Raw genomic sequence first — 7,824 nt, 5'->3', positions numbered from 1 at the left:
ACTGTAAAATTAAAGCGTTAAAGAAATCCAAAAGTAGGGTGATGAAAAAGCTGAAACAACTAGCTGTGAAACTTGAGAGGGAACAAACATACGAACATTTGGACACTTTATTTCTAATAAGGAAAAAAGGGTCAACGATCGTACAATCTTGTGGATATCGGGAATTGAAAAGCAGATCCATGGAGGGATTGCCATTGACCGATGAGTACTATATGGCAAGAGGAGGAAGAAGCCAGCAATGCCAGTGGTCCAGAAAGATGCTGTGATAGAGCTACTTACACCAGGAAAGGACAACTTCAGTTTTGGTGTAGGGAGCGGAAGGACACTGGCAGAGCAACAAAAAAGGCAACTGGAGAACCTCCTAATTGCCATAAATTGTCCGGATGTCAATGTATAAATATCCTGCAGAGATTTATACAACTAAAATCACATATCGTGAATGAACTTTTTTTTGTAAAAATCAAGTATAGTTTAAGAAAGTTATTGAAATTTCAAATTCTTTAACCACAGAGTGAATGTTAATGTTTCCCCGGCAAATAAGTCCATTTATAAGTAAAATACGGAAAAAAATGCAAATTTATTTTTATAAAATTTACCTCTTGATACTATCTTATGATCATAAACAAGCTTCTGTCCAAATTTGGTACATACCCAGGAGAGTTGAAAAAGTTATTCAAACTTTAAAAACTTTAACCATAGAGTGAATGTGTATATTTCCCCGGCAAATAAACTTAGTCCATTTATAAGTAAAATACTGAAAAAGTTAAATTTTATTTTTACAAATACCTAATCCTTTCATCCAGCCCTCTTTCGACCGTAACAAAATATATTGTAACAGTAAAACAAGCAATTCTTATGCACAATCATTTAAGTCTTCGGGAGAGATATGAAAACTATCATCATTATATGGAAAATTATCCAAAAATGCAAATTAACTTTGAATCTTTTCAAATGAAAGTACCTAGACTACAGGATTACATAACCCCAACAAAAAATACTGGGTTGAAAAAAACAAAACAGAAGAACAAAATGAATTTGTAGAGTACTTCTCTTTCAAAAAATGGAATAAATGATCATAAATTACCAGGAAAAGAAAAGAAAGAACACACACTGGATGATTGCAATCCATGGAATACCGTTCATGGACACATATCCAAACTTCACAAATCTGCTCCACTCAAAACCATTGAATTGAGTGCATTATGTACCAATGTTACCAAAACTCTCATTAACATTACTTCACCAAAGGCTGTCAAGGAGAATGAAACATCGTCAAGCCAGTAGTAGAAAAAAAAATGAATATTTCATTTAACAAATCAATCTCTGTTACAATGTCCGACATTCCAACACCACAAGACAGAAAAAAAGAGATTAATAAAAACTTTGTGGAGTCTAGAAATAAATTTGCTGAATCAATTACAGATGGTGGTAATGATGTCTAAAGTTTTCTGGCTTCGGGAAAATCCTACAAACAATCTTATAAATGAGACAGAATGTCAAGTTGTTTTGAATCTAAACAAATGGCGAGCCAGCGTATTTACAAGAAAAAACTCAACGAGATGGAGGAACAATGGTTTTTTTTAAACAAATTGTTGGTTTCCTTTGAAAAAAAGAGCTAAGACTATGCGTTGTTATAAAGACACGTTTTCAACAAGTTCTGAAACCATCCTTGTAAATGTTTAGGAAATTTTCATAGACACTGCCCTCGGTACTATATCATTTTTCCTATCGACAGTATATATTAAAAACCCCACATGTGTATTTCTTGTGACAGAGAGGTCCGACCTCGTTAACATGCAGTATCATGTGAGAGGTGGCAGCATAGATTGTGTGGCTCTTGTAAGTGTTTCAATTGATAAATGAATAAAATGTTGTGCAACTATCATCAGGAACTATAGGAAGCTGTGGTTTGAGTGCCAATGAGACAACTCTCAATCCAAATAGTAATTTATAAAAGTAAACCATTATAGGTCAATGTATGGCCTTCAGTATATATCCATATATATAATTAATGAACTTAAATAAATATATTAAGATAAAATAAGACAATATATCTATATATATATATCTACGTTAGTATGAATGTTTTCTCATATTTAGTATTATGTTCTAGTACAAGTAGATTTATATATTAAATTATAATCATTGTAATGGTCACTCCTTCTTGGTTATTTGTTTTATATTGATGTCTTAAATTATATTGTTTACATGTGATAATATTTATAATATCAAATTTCAATTTTAGGTATAACTTTTCAGGCTTACAAAGACGCCAGACATGGCAATGACCTACAGTTCATTAGCACACCCTGTGAACAGATCAACTGGCCAGTACCAGAGCCAATAGTTGAAATCAATAGTACTAATTATTTTGAATATGTTTTAATTGAACTGGTTTAATTGCAGGTGCTTGGCTTGGTATCAGACGTGTTTTCCTGGTGTCAGCATCATGGCTTGTGTGTTCTATTGGACGCACGCTGTTTGGCGTCACGTCCAGGAGTATGGTTGGTGAGAGCTTATCGACAACAGCAAGCTGTCCATCAGTACATCCGTCAGCTTCTGGTTTTGCCATTCCTGTCATCCATGCATATCAGAGACTCATTCAAGCACCTGAGATCACCCCTAGTTTTTGGTGGGGTTCGTGTTGTTTATTCTTTAGTTTTCTATGTTGTGTCATGTGTACTATTGTTTTTCTGTTTGTCTTTTTCATTTTTTAGCCATGGCGTTGTCAGTTTGTTTTAGATTTACGAGTTTGACTGTCCCTTTGGTATCTTTCGTCCCTCTTTTCAACACACTCCGTGGCCGTGCCAACATACCTGAGCTACAAGAATTGGTTTCCTACATCGACCGCCAGTGGTTTAACAACGCAGTCATCCAAGTAGCAGACTGGTAGCATCTTCAAGAGGACAGTACGCACCAATAATGACGTTGAGGGTAAGAATATTTATAGTCACTAATCGTATTTAAACAGTAATATGTATTTTATAAGTATTGGTTACTTTGCTCTACCATTTAATGCATTGAACAGAAATTAGTATTGTATAAAGTCATTGTCAATGAGATAGACACCAAATAACTGTATAAAGTGGTATCATTGTCAATGAGATAGATAACAAATAAACTATGACTTTATCATATAATTGTATACCTTTGCTTTTGTGCAATTATACATTTAATTTCATATTTATTTATTTTTCTTTAATTCTTCAGGTTGGCACAAGAAGATCAACACTGCAGCCAAGCACGCATGTGCTCCATTCTACGTCCTAGTTCCAGACCTTATGACAGAAGCCGAAGTCGTCGACTGCAGTGTCCGTGCCGACGACCTAGAGCGTGATATCCATAAGAAGTACACCGTCCTAGAAAGGAAGATCCAGACGGCATGGGACCAGTACATAGGCTATGTCATCACAAACCCACTTTTTGAAAGTGATTGCCAAACTCTACAAGCCGTCCGACAACCAACTAGACAACGTACAGCTCTGCAGTAAAGAATTCTAGAACAATACTAAGAACTTTGAACACTTTTATGTATAACTTTAGAGCTTCTTATGTATAACTTTTTTATTGATTAAATCATGTGTGTAAATATAAAGTAAAAGGATGTGTGATAGTGGTTTTGTATGTTTTAGTGCCCTTTAATATACCGTAAGTTTACAACTTAGTTTGATATATTTGGTATATATGTTTGTGATAGTGAATAACAAGTGATCAATGTACAGCAATCTGACTGTGTTTTTGGTATTTGATTTACTAAAAGTAATTCTATTTAGTGCTTTCAAAAAATCGTTTAGGCTTGAAATATATGTGTGCGAAGTGCAGTTCGAAATTGATCTTGTTATATAACTGTTACTGAATATTTTTTATTGTTAAAATGTATAAATAAAGTTAAACACATATAAATATCTTAGTCTTTAGTTGGTTTTTTTTCATGTCAAATACTTTGTAGTCTTTGAATCCACAGAACCTTATCCTGGTAGCAGAAAGACATCATAATAACTTTACAAACAAATAGTTAAGTCTTCAGTTGTTTTACATTTAAAAATACAATGTAGTGCTGAAATTTCGAGACACTTATTTCCCAGAAGCAGCAACACGTAATACATCATAAATAAATATTCGGTGAATTTAAACAGACTTCAAAATATGCCATTACATACAAATAGTTTAGTCTTCAGTTGTTTTACATTTAAAAATACAATGTAGTGCTGAAATTCACAAAAACTAATTTCCTAGTAACGTATTTACATACAGATTATATACTAACTTAGTTCTCGATACCTTGAAGTCAAAATATCTTGTAGTCCTGAAATTACAAGAACTTATAACCTAGTAGCAGCTAGCTGTAGCCAACACAAGACATCGTAAATATTCGACGAAATTGTTAAGAACTTATAACCTAGTAGCAGCTAGCTGTATACAACACAATACATCGTAAATATTCGGCGAAATTGTAGACTGACTTCAACATATTCAATTAAATACACACACCACTGTAATAAAAAATAAAAATCAGGGCGAACAGGTATCAGGGCGAACGGTCTCAGGGCGAAACGGAACTAGGGCGAACAGTAACAAGGGCGGACGGACCCGGATTCCTAAATTTATGCGAACAATAATTTGTTCTTATGATATTGCGATCCATTGTATCATACATTGAATCCTGACATAAAAAAAAAATTGCTGATTTACTATGCGGGTATATAGATTTACAAATCAATGTGCACATATGGTCAGTTTTGGTCAATGCGGTCAAATAATTTTGTTGTACAAGTAAGCTTGAGGTATGAAAACTACTGAAATTTGTTACGTATCAGTATTTTTAGTAAAAAGAGGACATGCTGGCACCCTAAATTTATGCGAACAAAAACTTGTTCTCATTATATTGGAATATTGCTGTTCATTGTATTATACATTGAATCCTGACATAAAAAGTATGGCTGATTTACTATGCGGGTATATAGATTTACAAATTAAAGTGCACATATTGTCAGTTTTGGTCAATGCGGTCAAATAATTTTGATGTACAAATCAGCATAAGGTATCTAAACTACTGAAATTTTGTTACAAATCAATATTTTTATATTAAAAGGAAGACATGCTGGCACCCGAACTTTATACGAACAAAAATTTGTAGTCATGTGTGTAAATGAATTTAACTATTGCAGATTGTGACTGCATAGTTCAAGGATGTATTACTAACAAGGACGTATACAACTAACATCAAATATACTTCTTTCTAAAGATATACATAATAAAGTGCAAATATGGTTGGATTTGATAGGTATTGGAATATATATATTTAGTACCCGTTATTATTGTAACCAATATTGTTTTTATAATTGATAGATTGTCAGATCACAGATAAATTTGTGTTGCAAGCAAGTTTTATGCGTACTTAATTTTCAACTAATTCACTTTGTATTTAATACTGTTTATAAAACAGAAGTATTAATTTTACTTTATTTTCGATGTTTACACTTCGAAACAAAGATATTAAAAATATTTTCAAAAATCGTCTAGAGCGGTCCTGGTAACAAGTTAACTAAGTGTTGGGCAGACCAGTCAAAAGTTAACTTGTGAACAGGTCTGCTTTTGATCGGATTTGTCAAAGCAAAAGTTAACTTATGTTAACTTTGTGGCAGGACTGGTTTCGAAGTTAACTTATTTTAACTTTATGACAGGACTGGTTCCGAGGTTAACTTTTTGGCAGACATAAATTGTATATCTGAATCCTATTTAAGTACTCTCGTCCAAGGTGACACAAGTTACGTAATTTCTTTACATTATCATGTTGGCAGTTCATGCATGTCCCTTTGCAATTGCATTTTTTGTAAAGTTGCTACATATTCTGAAACAATTGTTCTCCCACAATATGTTGACTTTGATATCATCAATTTCAGTGATCAAAATCCCATTAATGTTGTACAGATCCACATACTAAATACAATAAGTGATTAAAACGATTCATCCCGCTACAAATGATTGCACCTGTCCTAAGTCAGGAATCTGATGTACAGTAGTTGTCGTTTGTTTATGTTGTATTATCTCCCGGCTGAATCCATTCATTCATGTTTTCCATATTAGTTTTCATATTATGTTTTAAAATACCGGCATAATTGTTTTTATGGTCTGCCAAATAAGGGCCAAGAATAGAGATTATGTAGCCAGTGCTTGATACAATTATCATCGATATTGAGATAAGAAGTGGCACGGTACTTGTCTATCCCAAATTCATGTATTTGGTTTTCATGTTACATTTGTTATTCTCGTGGTGTTTTGTCTGATGATTGGTCTGTTTCTGTGTGTGTTGCGTTTCGGTTTTGTGTCGTTGTTCTCCTCTTATATTTAATGCGTTTCGCTCGGTTTTGGTTTTTTACCCCGATTTTGTTTTTTGTCCATGGATTTTTGAGTTTTGAACAGCGGTATACTACTGTTGCCTTTATTTACCAGTGGTCTATTTTTGTGCATGGACTATGACCCTCGCTGGAAATGGAAGTTATTTGACTTTTGGATATATATGTATGTTCCATCTAAAATAAGAATAGCTTGCTGTTCGTAAGGAGATCCAAAAAGTTCTTGTGCAAGTGGTCGGGTGTGATTATTTATTATGCTTTCTCGTGAAATATGATTGAAGCCGATGTATTTTGGTGTGAAATGGATGGAAAGTTCCCGTCTGGCAGAAGCTAATGCTCTTCTAACACTAGATTTTCCAATATTGAATAAAGTTGATAATAATCTATTGGACTTTCCAGATCTTAATTTTACGAGAAGTAGTGCAACACAGGTTCGACTTGTTCTATTTTTATTATTTCTTATGTTTATGACATGTGAACAAACATCATCAAAGTCTGCAGCTGTAATTCCTGTGAGACTAAGATAGTCAGAGTCATCCAGAAAATCGCTATCGAAATCTATTCTGGAACGTAAATTTTTCAATGCAATTGTTCTAATATTTGAAATAAGCTGCTTCAATTGACTGCGGTTGAAATCTGTAAAATTTCCGGTCAAAGAATTAATGTCTTTTAAAGATTTTTCATCAAGATAGTTGTTCACTAAATGATGTGAACAACATCTTGAACCAGCCAAAAGTAGACACTCTTTTTCTATAAAAAGTGTTTACCTAATATCTGGAGAAATAACTGTGAACTTTGTGCCCTTTTTTTTGCACAAACAACAAGATGAGTGACTTTTTCCAGTACAAAATATAGGTAGTTGAATGTTTTTTGGACTAACCAAGTTGGAGTCATACTTAGTTTTTTTTATTCTCTGGAACATAGTCAGGATCATTATTTATATCATCAGTTTCATTGAACTGTATTTCTTCGATATCTGAAGATTGATCTTCGTCAATTGTATTATCAATTTGAACTTCTCTACATTCCCTTTGTTTGGTAGACTGTGTGCGGTAAAAAGTCTGAAGGCATTTAGTGCAGCATACACTGTCACTTTCTATAGTAATACCTAAATCTTCGGTTAAATATTTGATAAAATTAACTTTGCTTTTTATCGGTCTTCTATTGCATGTTTGGTTCTTGTCTTGCACTTTATGCATGGATACGCTTTGAGTCCTGTACCAGGCATTTTTCATCCTGAAACATATGCAGATCAAAATGATAGATATTTTTTTTTATAATACAGGTACATGTTCATGATGTTATTTATAAATAAATAAATCGGATATTTATCATTAAAAATTGAATGTTTATTTAAGTGATTTGGTCCAGTTTATACACCAATTGATTCCTTTAAAAATGAGTTCAATCTTATATTTATTTTAAATTGAAGAAAGGGAATTTATTTTCCACACTCGTTACCTTTATT

General features: G+C 33.2%; 1 pseudogene; it reads left to right on the top strand.

Annotated features, from left to right (window-relative positions):
- The first annotated feature begins 1,331 nt into the window (after nucleotides 1-1,331).
- Nucleotides 1,332-3,491, top strand: LOC134718076 (uncharacterized; annotated as a pseudogene).
- Nucleotides 3,492-7,824: the final 4,333 nt, after the last annotated feature.

The sequence above is a fragment of the Mytilus trossulus genome, chromosome 5, assembly GCF_036588685.1.
Source record: "Mytilus trossulus isolate FHL-02 chromosome 5, PNRI_Mtr1.1.1.hap1, whole genome shotgun sequence".
Lineage (NCBI taxonomy): Eukaryota > Metazoa > Mollusca > Bivalvia > Mytilida > Mytilidae > Mytilus > Mytilus trossulus.
The sequence above is the reverse complement of the archived record's forward strand: the minus strand, read 5'-3'. Positions and strand labels throughout refer to the sequence as shown.